This window comes from Pecten maximus, chromosome 7 (assembly GCF_902652985.1).
Source record: "Pecten maximus chromosome 7, xPecMax1.1, whole genome shotgun sequence".
NCBI lineage: Eukaryota > Metazoa > Mollusca > Bivalvia > Pectinida > Pectinidae > Pecten > Pecten maximus.
Genome location: NC_047021.1, coordinates 32,119,706 through 32,135,301, shown reverse-complemented (window position 1 = coordinate 32,135,301; position 15,596 = coordinate 32,119,706). Strand labels below are relative to the sequence as shown.

General features: G+C 32.7%; 1 long non-coding RNA gene across 2 annotated transcripts; it reads left to right on the top strand.

Annotated features, from left to right (window-relative positions):
• The first annotated feature begins 2,333 nt into the window (after window positions 1-2,333).
• Window positions 2,334-14,282, top strand: LOC117330597. Of its 2 annotated transcripts, XR_004533370.1 has the most exons (4): window positions 2,334-2,626; window positions 4,213-4,342; window positions 4,676-4,741; window positions 12,693-14,282. It is a non-coding gene; the product is annotated as an uncharacterized LOC117330597 (long non-coding RNA). The 2 variants fall into 2 exon arrangements; XR_004533371.1 differs by lacking the exon at window positions 4,213-4,342 and having other exon boundaries at window positions 2,347-2,626.
• Window positions 14,283-15,596: the final 1,314 nt, after the last annotated feature.

Sequence of the window (15,596 nt, the reverse complement as noted above, 5' to 3'; positions counted from 1 at the left end):
CTATTGTTTACCTGTGTTACACGGTAAAACCACGTGATAATGTATACGATATACGAACCAATCACAGTGCGTGTTATTAAATGTCTTAGGCAAACAACCTCGAATGCTATATCGGCTGAAAACGTTTGCCTGTCATGTTTTACGTTTTTGCTGAACAATGTACAGGTATCTCTTCTTTTGTAGTCCGTAAATTCTGTGCGTGGACAAATAACTACCCTGTAGTAATGAGTAGTTTGTTATGATACCTTCGGGTGAAATGTGTTCTAAATATATTGATTTAAACTGTTCCATTTAACTGTATTTCTACAACATATATAAATGATACAAGGTTCCAAGGTTTTATTTATAGCACTCTGACACACTAAAGTGTGTAACAAGAGGTCACACACATATATATATATAATAACAATGATACATGTCGTACAGTTATACAATCTTACAATATTCTATACAATATATATTTGTGATAATTACTAAGAACATTAAAAAATGGTGGAGCACTGCTTAGTAAAAAAATCACTTTAGAATCAATTTACTTAGTTTTTCTTTAAATCTACACATTCTTATATACACTTAACGATTAATTAAAGTGAACATCCCTTGCATTTTTTCTCGACTCGGATAAGTAAAGTAGTATTTTTGAATATATTTCTTCCTCAAACATATTACAGATTCATGTTCACATTTAAATGTATAATGAAATTCATCACCAATATCTGTTATACACAAATTACATATTCTCTCGGGAGTATATACAAGCCATCGTCCAGATTCTATTGGTAGTTTAATATTAGAGGATCGAAATTTACACGTATTTTTTTCTATCTTTTTCATTTAGCTGTAAAAAAGTACTTTTCTATGCCAAATTGTGTCTTAAATATAGAATATGTTTGTCCTCTTGAAGAATTATCAACATCATGAAACCATTTCTGTATAAACTGGTCCTGCAATCTACTTTTAAACAGACTCTTTATTTCATCTCTTGAAAAAGAACATGTTGATTGGTAGATCCAGATATAGTTTAAGCCAAATTTAATGTATGACAGCCATTTAAACGACATGGATCCAGTTTCCTGTAAAGTGTACAACAATCTATAAATATTACTTGACAGTTTATTTGAGGTTATCAAGCTATGCCAAAACGTTATCATGATACATTTGATTTCAATATCAAGAGGATATCTTCCTAGTTCGTCATAAACCATAAAATTAGCTGTACACTTTCTTAATTTAAGTATGTTTTTACAAAATTGCAAATTAATTTTTTCTATAATATTTATATTTTCAAATCCCCATATTTCAGATGAGTACAATAAAACCGGCATTACAAGTGAATCAAATATTTCCAATTGGAGATCTACAGGAAGTGATATGTTCCTAAGTTTCTTGTAAATAGCAAAAACTGACTTCTGATCTTGCTCAGCAACTTTTTTCTTTGCTTTAAAAAAAACTACCATAAAAATTAAAGAATATACCTGGATATTAAAGCATATATTGCTTGTTATTATTAATTTATACTTATAAATTATTGACATATTTTCTGACTTATGGTCAAACCACTGGACACATTCCCTTGACCAGAATTAAATAAATTAACGTCTAATTGACCAGAGTAGACCCTGGGGTTACTCATTCCATTCCGGGTCATAGGAACTTGTCAAACTCGTGTGGCTCATACACGCCAGCATACAAGATACAATATTTTTATTGGAGAGTCAAGGTCTGCTAGGGGCATGGATATATATATGATATGATTACAATAGTACCATTTATATGTTTTTTTTTAAGTTTCATAAAATTTTATTCAATATTTACAGATAAAAGCGTCATTCAATATGTGACTCTCTTCGATTTTATGTCTGAATGTTGATGCGATGGCGACATAAAGTCCAGTTAGAAGTTATATAGTCCGACCAGAATTACCTGTCGTGTTGAACTTTGATTAGCATATTGATTACAGACGAGTCTATAGTCATTTAGGGGAAATAAGTGCTTTGTATATATAATGTAACAAACCTTATCATCAGCTGCATCATTTGTATTTATACTGGTCTAGATTTAGTGACAAACAAGTGAACCATTGATCACATAGTTACTTGAATATGTGTAAACCATACATCAAAATTAAATGATGCAATCCCCGTGTTGTCAATATGAAATTGTAACAAAAACAAATGGTCCAAAACAGCACCCTGCTGGACACAGTAGTATTCCTAATCAATATGTTGTGTTAACACACCTGTGCACAAATGGAACTATCCACTTTAAATATTCCACGAAAACGTTAACGCGATAGGTCATTCTGGTTTGACTATACCTTCAAACATTACGCACTGGTAACAATAATACCCTGTGGACATGATGTATGCTATTTATAGAATAACAAGTCAATCAATGATCCTTGTCTTGTTTTTTCCCCGTTCTGCCGGCTAAGTACACAGTAATCCCAGTAGCGAGTTCGGGCTTTAAACATTTGTTGAGGTGAAATGTCAAATTACGTCAGCAGAGTAGACGCTCCAGCCGTCCGCTTTAAATTTCCCTAACTCCATTTAAAAGTAGAGTATCAAGTTAGTGAACTCACCGTGAGTGGCTGCGTGTGTATTAACCGAGGATATCTATTGAAAAGGTATGTATTTATATAGATAATTTTGATAAGAACCCTATTTTTACACCTGCAAAACTGATGTGTTTGTATTAACCGAGGAAACGTATTGAAAAGGTATGAATCCTATTGTTAAACCTACAAAACTATTGTTGTGTACCAAACGTAGCACCGTGTTCGAGTTCCTGGAGTAATGGTTGATTTTGTATTGTGTATTAAGGATATGTTTAATTCTCTGCAACCATCCAAATGTATGTATGTACATTGTATATATGTGCTATGTGTGTATGTCCGTGTGTGCGTGTGTTGTATTTTATATATAGAACGTAATGTCCAAAACTATAACCATGTCCTTTCGACTATCATTTTTGCACCTGTACTATATGTTTATAGTAACCTTTGTTGCCCTATGTGGACCGAAATTCGTCAATAAATAAAAAATTTTTTTGGCATAGCCGTATAATTTTCTTTTGGCCCCGGATATGACGCGACAGGTGGCGTTACTGGTCAAGATGAAGTATGTAATTGGTTAATGTAGCGGTCAATACAAAATGCAGACATGCAGTTAAAAACGAAACAAAGATAAGATCGAATGCAAGGAAAATAAGTAGATTATCTTTTTAAATGGCACATTAATAAAATCATATTCCTGATTCAAATGCAGTCTTATTATTACCAAAAATGATTCAAACTGATATAATTTTGTTATTCGTGCTAAAACGCTTAAGTTCCTTAATTTATTTCACCATCAGGTTTACAAATAATCACCAGCATTAAAACTATGCCGTTTATCTTTTTTAAAGATATTTCTTGTTTTGTCATAATTGAGGAGTCAATATCATTATTGAGGAGCCTTCAACATTTTTTTTTCTTTTCAAACAGAACAGGAAAGGTCCCACATATTTATCAGTAAGAACATTGTTTTTAACATGATTGGACATGAAATGCAATTAAAACACATTTTCTAGATAAAATGGGACCCACTGCAATACAGAGGACTAGAATAGAAATCAGATTAAGTATAGTGATTACAAACAGAAGGGCTAAGTGGTGACTACTAACGGTAGGGCTAAGTGGTGACTACTAACGGTAGGGTTACGGGAGATTTCGACAATGTCTATATACACGTTTAATACAACACGAGGTACGATCGTTAATTCCCTCGGTAAACACTACCAGGCAGACCGATCATGTATTGTATTCTGGTTCAGGTCTGTCTCAACAACGACGGACAAAAGAAAATCATTCAAATGCTAAAAATAGCACATTGAACGTACATGTATTATGAACCTTACTCATTAAAATTAAATCTGGTTTAAAGTAGGCATTCATAAAAGTAACCTTGATACTTACCAGGTAGACTGGTGTACAATTATATATAATTAAAAGAGTCTTATTTCATGTGATCAAAGTATTTTAATCACACATTCAATGATTTGATATACCAACTTCACTACATTATATAAGGAGAGGGGGCTACACATGTACATGTATGACCTATAGCATTGGAACATGTACGGATCCTCTGGCCCACAGGTGCCTGTAGCAATTGACTGTCCTGTACTTTGCTGCTATATCAAACATAATGCTTTAATTACTATTATATACAGATAATTGTTATGCGGACAGGCTTCCAAGGAAATAACAGGAGACGTTTGAAGTCTAAATAAAATGTTGTGGAGAACCGGTCGGACGATTTAATTGTAGTACGGAGTGCTAATTACACGTCACAGAAGTTAGGTTAGTTAAAGAATTATAGAAACACACCTTCAATAAAGCTACTTTTTGCGCAAACATACATCGAGTTCAAATAGTACTAATTTACGGTGTTAGCCAGAACAGGTTACAGCTTCACAGTGTAAACACACTACCTGGCTGTCAGCACGTGAATAAGTCAATATTACCATAACAGATCGAAGAGTGTTTGCTGACCATTTGTTTGACAGCAACGTTAAGCGTTCCGTACAGATATATAGTAGGACAATTTTAACACGACATTTTGGTGCAATATAGTTTTGTGAGCAGGTATTGCTGTTTTGTATGTTTTGTAACGTTTGTGAAATTCTTTTATAGGAAATCTTAATTAATCAACGAATTCACAGGAAACTGGTCCGGCCGTCGATCATGAGACCACGCACAGTAAGTAGCCAGGACAGTTCTTGCAGTTATTCCGCAACCACCATTTGCTATATACAATTACTACAGTGATATTTACAGCACCACAGAATAAAACCAACTTCCACACTATAATCGTTATACCCCAAACCATAAATAGCATTGTATAAAGAAGTATACCAGTAAATGGCTTCTGTAAAGTATTTGAAAGTATACAACCAACTTGCACTTTAGTTTAAGTTTGATATATTTTTTTAAGTTTGATAACAGAACAAACTTTCAACGAATTATCAGCCAATAGCTCCAACTTTCTTTGCATAAAAGTTACAATCACACATATAAACTAGCACACTTTTCCATTCACAATGGTGTACATAGATTAGCATATACTGTTTCAATATAAAATACACACTCATAATCACTCGCACACATTGCCAAACTAAATACATACTCGCATAATACATATATTTTACAATCTGAATACATAAATTCATACTTACAGTCAATAATACAACCTAAATAAAAAAGATACTGTAAAATATATACTTCTACTAAGGGACACAACTCTCAAACAACGGTACATAACTCGCAAAATCCATTCTCGTTACATTTCAAAGATAAAACTTTTTTTTTTTAAATAATCCGTTTTCCGTAGATAAAGAATCAGGTTACTGATGACGTTTTATTGTATGTATGGTCATTTTTATTATGTTTCTCACCCTGAAATAAACACTTAGTCATAAGACGATTTTTTTTCTGAAATAAATATACGAATACGTGTACATGTATGTGCAAATTCTTTTAGTAAGACTAATTTTCTTTAGTTTTAACGTAACTAGTAGTGACAAATTGCATCTAAGCTGTCCAATAAGTATGATGATTTTAATTTCCCTATCAAGAATTTCTAAATAGTAACATCCCTGCGTCTCCTATCTACGGTGCTTACATGTCCTGATTGATTCGATGATGATTTTTTTTCTTGTTTGTATACCTGTATGTATGACCGTACATGTATGTATGACCATATCTGTATGTATGACCGTACCTGTTTTATGACCTTACCTGTATGTATGACCGTACCTGTATGTATGACCTTACCTGTATGTATGACCGTACCTGTATGTATAACCGTAACTGTTATATGACCTTACCTGTATGTATGACCATACATGTACCTGTATGTATGACCATACATGTACCTGTATGTATGACCGTACCTGCATGTATGACCGTACCTGTTATATGACCGTACCTGTATACCTGTATGTATGACCGTACCTGTTAAATAATCTTACTTGTATGTATGACCGTACCTGTATGAGTTTAACTGTATCTATGAGCGTACTTAAATTATCAGTTTGTCTTATATAATCCTATCTGGTATATATTGGCGTCAGTCAATACACCCTATATGTTACATATTGGTGTCTGTCAATACACACTATATGTTATTTATCCTGCAACTGCCACCGCAGTGACGGAAAACAGCTGTATTTTGGAATCTTAGCACGTGCGTCTGTTCGACTGACCTACTTCAAAGTGAAACTACGTTTAAAAGGCGAACATATTTCTGTCATTTTTGACACCGTTTCACTTCAAAATTATTATTTTTGATGATTATTTTTATGACTGTTGCAGGATAAATAGAATACATGGTCAGTGTGTTAAAATATAAGCTGTATTTTTTGGCTCGGGACAGAAAGACAAAAGACAAAAAGGCTCGCCACTTTTGTCTTTCTTTACCCTCGCCAAAATACAGCTTATATTTTAACACACTGACCATGTATTCTCTATATATTGGTGTCTGTCAATACACCCTATATGTTATATATTGGTGTCTGTCAATACACACTATATGTTATATATTGGTGTCTGTCAATACACACTTTATGTTATATATTGGCGTCTGTCAATACACACTCTATGTTATATATAGGCGTCAGTCAATACACTTTATATATTGGCGTCTGTCAATACACACTTTATATTATATATTGTCGTCTGTCAATACACACTTTATATTATATATTGACGTCTGTCAATACACACTATATATTATATATTGGTGTCTGTCAATACACACTATATGTTATATATTGGTGTCTGTCAATACACACTTTATATTATATATTGTCGTCTGTCAATACACACTCTATATTATATATTGTCGTCTGTCAATACACACTATATATTATATATTGGTGTCTGTCAATACACACTATATGTTATATATTGGTGTCTGTCAATACACACTTTATATTATATATTGTCGTCTGTCAATACACACTCTATATTAAATATTGGTGTCTGTCAATACACACTATATGTTATATATTGGTGTCTGTCAATACACACTATATGTTATATATTGGCGTCTGTCAATACACACTTTATATTATATATTGTCGTCTGTCAATACACACTTTATATTATATATTGGCGTCTGTCAATACACACTATATATTATATATTGGTGTCTGTCAATACACACTATATATTATATATTGGTGTCTGTCAATACACACTATATATTATATATTGGCGTCTGTCAATACACCCTACATGTTATATATTGGTGTCTGTCAATACACACTATATATTATATATTGGCGTCTGTCAATACACCCTACATGTTATATATTGGCGTCTGTCAATACACACTATATATTATATATTGGTGTCTGTCAATACACACTATATATTATATATTGGTGTCTGTCAATACACCCTATATGTTATATATTGGTGTCTGTCAATACACCCTATATGTTATATATTGGCGTCTGTCAATACACACTCTATATTATATATTGGTGTCTGTCAATACACACTCTATATTATATATTGGTGTCTGTCAATACACACTATATATTATATATTGGTGTCTGTCAATACACACTATATATTATATATTGGCGTCTGTCAATACACACTATATATTATATATTGGTGTCTGTCAATACACACTATATATTATATATTGGTGTCTGTCAATACACACTCTATATTATATATTGGTGTCTGTCAATACACACTATATATTATATATTGGTGTCTGTCAATACACACTATATATTATATATTGGTGTCTGTCAATACACACTACATGTTATATATTGTCGTCTGTCAATACACACTATATATTATATATTGGTGTCTGTCAATACACACTATATATTATATATTGGTGTCTGTCAATACACACTATATATTATATATTGGTGTCTGTCAATACACCCTATATGTTATATATTGGTGTCTGTCAATACACCCTATATGTTATATATTGGCGTCTGTCAATACACACTCTATATTATATATTGGTGTCTGTCAATACACACTCTATATTATATATTGGTGTCTGTCAATACACACTATATATTATATATTGGTGTCTGTCAATACACACTATATATTATATATTGGCGTCTGTCAATACACACTATATATTATATATTGGTGTCTGTCAATACACACTATATATTATATATTGGTGTCTGTCAATACACACTCTATATTATATATTGGTGTCTGTCAATACACACTCTATATTATATATTGGTGTCTGTCAATACACCCTATATGTTATATATTGGTGTCTGTCAATACACCCTATATGTTATATATTGGCGTCTGTCAATACACACTACATGTTATTTAATCATTGAACTGTTACCAAATGGTAGTATACAGACGATATGAATACAATTTTGGTGACAGATAAATAGATGTTAGGGCGACATGAACTATTTATCTGTCACCCAAATTGTATTCATATCGACTGTATACTACCATTTGGTAACAGTTCAATGGTTATATTTAGGTAGCAGTGTACAGTAAAAATGCCAAATTCTGAAAAATATGGCACATGCTTTAGATATGTAAACATTGCCAGTTAACCTTACATATAACCTCTAATAAAGTATATATATTTGAAATCTGTACAACATTTGCAATTTTAATAGAGCTCTGAAGGATAAGTAAACTGATATTTTCTGTGATTTTTAGAGCTGTGAATACCATGGTAACAGCTTAAAAAATTCTCAAAAATTGCAAAATATTATGATATTTGACCCAAAATGGCACAATTCTCTACACAATTTTTTTTCTGAAACCTATTTAAAATTAAATATCTCTATCCCAAAGACAGAATTAATCTTGTTTGGACATATGTTGTAAATTAAGTTTTTCCGCTATCTTACCTTTTCTGTGGGCTTCCATTTTGCGCTGTAGGCCAAACTAAATTTCCTGTGTAAACACACGTTCGGAAAATCCGGATATTTAAAATCCGGAACCAATTTATTGATTTTTGTTTTAATAAATGTGAAGCCTGTATGTACTACTTCATACTGGATATACCAATTATAGTGTACATTTATTTTTTCATTTTTTATACATATCATAATACAGGAGTTATTTGCTTAACAAAAAAATTGCCCATGGCCAGGCTGTCTTACTGTGGTGTGCTACCTTACATTCGTTAAGATTTTTTTATTTACTGCAGATTATGACGCGTTTAAATTTGCCGCTTATCCTATCACTGACGTCATCTAGTTCAAATACCGGAACAGCCGAAATTTCCAGAAGGAATAATATAGTCCTTCGTGTCGTTATTAATAGCAAACACATACAATGGTTTTGCACAAATTTGGCTTTATTTTCTATTTCATATACGTTTGTAGATATCGTCAAATTATTCACAATTGCATAATTTCCGATTGTTTAAAATCCAAGCCGTTTTTCGGCGCAATGCTATACGGTTAACATTCAGAAGTGATGCGGTTTTGAACGGGTATTGCACAGGACAGACTCGATTCCTCGGAAATACTTAAGATTCTATCGACTGGATTTACGTTATTTTCAGAAGAATATCAGTTCTTAAATTCTAAATGAATGTCGTATTGACAGTAGGCGAAAACGATTCCAAGGATATTTCGTTCGAAACAGATTTAAGTCTAACCAGTCACATCTTAGGCCTAAGTTAGCAGACGATTTCCAACTTCACAGGGGCTCGATTTTGTAAGGTAGGCCTTTGACATCAGTGAATAACCACAAAACTAAAATCCTGTATTCATACACAATCGGAAACTATGTCGATACTCCCGATTTTTTACAAGATTTTTAATTTCTATTTTTTTTAAATTTAATGTTGCCGTATCTTACATTTCTGAAGATTCGGAAACGAGCCCCTGTGAGTGTTACGATCTTAACATTTGGATAATTTCTAGATCAAGGACGGCGCTTATAGTTATTTTATGTTCACTGCATTTTGTTTTAATCATAAAATATTACTCTCATAACTTGTGAAGTGGCTTTATTTTTTGTTGTTGTGGATTATAAATGGTATATACCTCTCTGATGCTAGCATTCGAAAGTTCTCCAGGCCGAAAGTAACTGGCGGCCATTGTTTTGACCAGCAACACCTGGGGCTGTATCCCTACTCTGACCGAATCACTGTAAATTGTAGTATACAGTCTGATGAATACAATTTGGTTTACTAACGGCATATAGGCAAATGCAACACAGAATGTAAATATAAATTAGTGTCTGTCAATACACACTATATATTATATATTGGTGTCTGTCAATACACCCTAAATGTTATATATTGGCGTCTGTCAATACATACTATATATTATATATTGGCGTCTGTCAATACACCCTAAATGTTATATATTGGCGTCTGTCAATACACACTATATATTATATATTGCCGTCTGTCAATACACTCTATGTTATATATTGGTGTCTGTCAATACACACTATATATTATATATTGCCGTCTGTCAATACACTCTATGTTATATATTGGTGTCTGTCAATACACACTATATATTATATATTGGTGTCTGTCAATACACCCTAAATGTTATATATTGGCGTCTGTCAATACATACTATATATTATATATTGGCGTCTGTCAATACACCCTAAATGTTATATATTGGCGTCTGTCAATACACACTATATATTATATATTGCCGTCTGTCAATACACTCTATGTTATATATTGGTGTCTGTCAATACACACTATATATTATATATTGGTGTCTGTCAATACACACTATATATTATATATTGGTGTCTGTCAATACACACTCTATATTATATATTGGTGTCTGTCAATACACCCTATATGTTATATATTGGCGTCTGTCAATACACACTATATATTATATATTGGAGTCTGTCAATACACCCTATATGTTATATATTGGTGTCTGTCAATACACCCTATATGTTATATATTGGTGTCTGTCAATACACACTATATATTATATATTGGTGTCTGTCAATACATCCTACATGTTATATATTGGTGTCTGTCAATACACACTATATATTATATATTGGTGTCTGTCAATACACACTATATATTATATATTGGTGTCTGTCAATACACCCTATATGTTATATATTGGTGTCTGTCAATACACACTCTATATTATATATTGGTGTCTGTCAATACACCCTATATGTTATATATTGGCGTCTGTCAATACACACTCTATGTTATATATTGGCGTCTGTCAATACACACTCTATGTTATATATTGGCGTCTGTCAATACACCCTATATGTTATATATTGCCGTCTGTCAATACACACTCTATATTATATATTGGTGTCTGTCAATACACACTATATGTTATATATTGGTGTCTGTCAATACACACTATATATTATATATTGGTGTCTGTCAATACACACTATATATTATATATTGGTGTCTGTCAATACACACTATATATTATATATTGGTGTCTGTCAATACACACTATATATTATATATTGGCGTCTGTCAATACACCCTATATGTTATATATTGGTGTCTGTCAATACATACTCTATGTTATATATTGCCGTCTGTCAATACACCCTATATGTTATATATTGCCGTCTGTCAATACACCTATATGTTATATATTGAGTGTATTGACAGACGATTCGAGCGCCTTGTTTAATAAAGGTATTTCATTAGAAATGACCCAATAGAAAAACAGAACCTATAAATGTACACTTTTAATAAGATTGTTTAAAATTTTGATTTTCTTACTTATCAAGTTGGCACCACTACAATAAAAGAATTGACAAATGATACTTCCCATGTGGCAATAGGTTATATTCTTAAAACATAATAAGGGCACAATACATTTGTATAATCTGTTTTGTATGATAATGTTATATTTACAGGAAAAAGCATATTTACTGAAATGAAAGGAAAAAGCATGTTTAATGAAATGTTTGAAAATGGTCATGGAACGTGGAAAGAAATATACCTTCTTTCCAACTGAAAAACATACTAAATTGCAGTGTCTTCAGTATAAACCTATCCATCTTTACTATTAACAGTAGAAAACAAATATTTTAAGATTGGACTCGTTTATAGTTCATATTGTTACCATTGCAAAACTGAAATAGAGATAAAAAAAAAGTCCATTCATTTTGAGGATGTACAGACAGAAATATAAGACTTTCTACAAAATTTTGAATCTTTCATTTATACCTTACTTACTCCCTCTGCTTTTTAATTAGAAAACTTTCATTGATGGCTTTATTGGACAAATTTGGAAAGAAATATTAAGTTTCAAAAACATATTGTGTGCTCATACGGGTCAACAGGATTGAGTGATACATGCGCAAAATTTATATAAAATAGGTGATGTTAACTTTTTTCAGCTGTTTTTTCAGTCAAATTGTCAGAAAAAATAACAATACATAAATTATCAGTATCTAATAAGAAGTTTTTCATCTGATTGGGATAATATGGTGATCTCTCCTTCTTTTGATAATCATGTACAAAATGGGTCTCTAGAACTAAGGAAAGTGGTGCGCACTAAGCATAATATTTGTGTATACTTTTAATGAACTTTTGGGGGTAAAAATTCACAGAACAAATAAAGCAAAATGAAAAATGGATGAGTGAGTACGTAAACTGGTTATTTTTCATTTCATTTTTCACTTCCCTTTTCAGAAAACGAAGTGGCTTTACTGGGCCTGTTTAGCACTCATATTGCTGCTGGTTGTATATAGACTGAGACACAGTGGAAATGATATTTCTCAGACCGTCACCGTCACCGTCACCCCACACATAGATATAAAGGATCTCATCGACATAAAAGACACGATGGACAATTCATCATTGCAGCAGGGGGCCACGCTGAACGGGTACATTGTTTATGATTGTGACGAACAACATCCGGGAGATTGTGGAGGGTGGTCAGACCGCATGTCAGGCATGTACAGTGCCTACGTCATTTCCGTTGTTTTACATAAACATTTTCTCATCAGGTGCACAAAATCCGGCAATTTGACGGATTTTTTGAGTCCGGCTACTTTTGACTGGAGATATAACTCGTCCATTCTTGCAGGGAGAACATGGGGGATATCAGGATTTTGTTATCAAAGTTCCAGATGCTCTCAAGAAGAGGGATTTAGCAGGGCTTCATAACTTATTCACTAAGGATGTTAATTTTGTGCGGTTCAACTGGGACTACACTCTGCATTTTAGAAAGTTTCGACGTATACAAAATGTTCTTCCATGGCTGTTAGAATTACATTTCGCTGATATATATTTTAATTTTTTTCACACTCTTTTCAAACCTAAGAACAGTATCAAAGAGGAAGTAAACAGGGTTGTGCAAAATACACGAAAACTAGCATGTGCTCATATTCGTATGGGTGGAAGTGAAACGATACCTGGAGATGACAAACACACGGACAAATCACAGCTGAAATATATTTGGAATTTGCTGAAGACAATGGAAAATAGAAATTATAGCATCTTTGTTGCGACAGATGCACAATTTGTACGGGAACAAGCGAACGCATTATTCGATAATCTACTGGAAGCAGAAGGACGGATCCTTCATATAGACTGGAAACCTAAAGGGGAAGGCCTAGCTAGTGGTTACAGAAGAGTTGTTGTGGATTTTTTTGTTCTCACTAAATGTGATGTTTTAATATTGACAAAGAGTGGGTTCGGAGTTATGGCCGCTTATCTCAATACTAATATTTCCAAAATGTACTGTCTAACACCCAGCGAACTGATACCCTGTTCTCGCTATAACCTCAATGATTACTACGCCGGCGAGTTTCTCTCTCCTTACTAGTAATTTGTACCTGAAGCACTCCTGTAGTTTGAATAATGGTACGACAATGGTGTCACCTCAAATACTTCGGATAAGATAACATTCTTTTTATTTATCTTTGTGTTTGATGTGTAAAGTCTGAGGGCAACGCACCATTACTCGTCAAATTTGATCATTATTATCAAATTTAGACATTCCTAAAATGAATCATTTCGAGATCCCGTAATGAAGCCAATGAAATAAACTGATGTGAAGGAGAATATGTACAGCGATTTGCATTTGGTAAATGTGGTTAATGCAATTCTGTCACCTCAAATACTTCAGATAAGATACCATTTTGATTTATCTTAGTGTTTCGTGTGTAAAGCCTAAGATATTTGTCAGATTTGATCATCATTATCAAATTAAGACATTCCTGAAACAAACCCATTATCCCGCAATAGAGTTAATAAATGGAATTGGTGTTATCTGAATGAGAATGTGTCAAGGGATTTGTATTTGGTAAATAAACAGCTGGCTTGGGAACTTTCGTCTGAAAATTGAAGAGCTGACAAGTAAATTTCAGTCTTATGAATATATACATTGTATCTGTTAGATAAACTTCCGTGTAGTAAGTGTACAATCATCTAGTGAACTTTCCTATGAATGAATGAACGTCTGTCAAGTGAACGTTTGTCTAGTGGATATAAATGAATGAACATCTGTCAAGTGAACGTTTGTCTAGTGGGTATATAACTTATAATATTTATATTTCCACTCAATTCAGACTCAATGAACCTACCACAGTTAACTCGAGTCATTTTTCAATGAACTATATCAAGTCCGGCGCAGGAATACATTTGTCGAGCTTGGACTATATTTTTTTAATTCCTCTTCAAAAGTGATCATATTTATATGAAATAAATTCCTTTAAAACTAATATTTGTTTTAAATCGCTATTAAGTTTGTTCACGAAAAAGAAATCCTGAAAGTATTAACCATATGTAGACGAAGAGTGATGACGTACATTTCGGTAAGTTCTGTGGTAGATTTGCACAAGTCCCTATTTGTCAAAGACAAAATATCGTACAAAATATCAAAAAAAAAATATAAATATAAGGATTGAATAAAGTTATGTTGAGGTGTATGGGGGTATAAACCTCAATAGGTCTTGAGACAAATTTATTATGAACTGCTTCGCAGTTCATAAAATTTGTCTCAAGACCTATTTACAACTGCTTCGCAGTTCATAAAATTTGTCTCAAGACCTATTGAGGTTTATACCCCCATACACCTCAACATAACATTATTCAATTCTTAAGTGAACTTTCCTATGATTGAATGAACGTCTGTCAAGTGGATAGATATCTGAAACTGAAATTTCGTATAAAAGTGTAGTGTAGGATGAAATAATGAAAGAAATGGACGATAGTATAGCTAAAATGAATACCGTCGTAAGTGAATATGATATCACTAATGATATCAATATAATATAAGGAATATATAATTATGATGCACGAAAGTAGAATGAATGTAGAGAAAGATGAATATCGAGAGAAAACCCTCCTGCGAGAGGACAATGTTTGCAATGTATAAACTATGTTTTGTCTAAATAATCACGTGCTCTTGGAAAAAAAAACATTAAAAAATAATATGATTAACATGCAATAAAAACAGCTGGAAATTATTGTCAGGAGTTGGGTGTTGTTTCTAACAATTTATCCCATATTTTCCATCTATTCTGAAATGTTTCAATATTTGCAATATCTTTACCAATATAACATATTTTTGAGTATAGCAAGTATCTC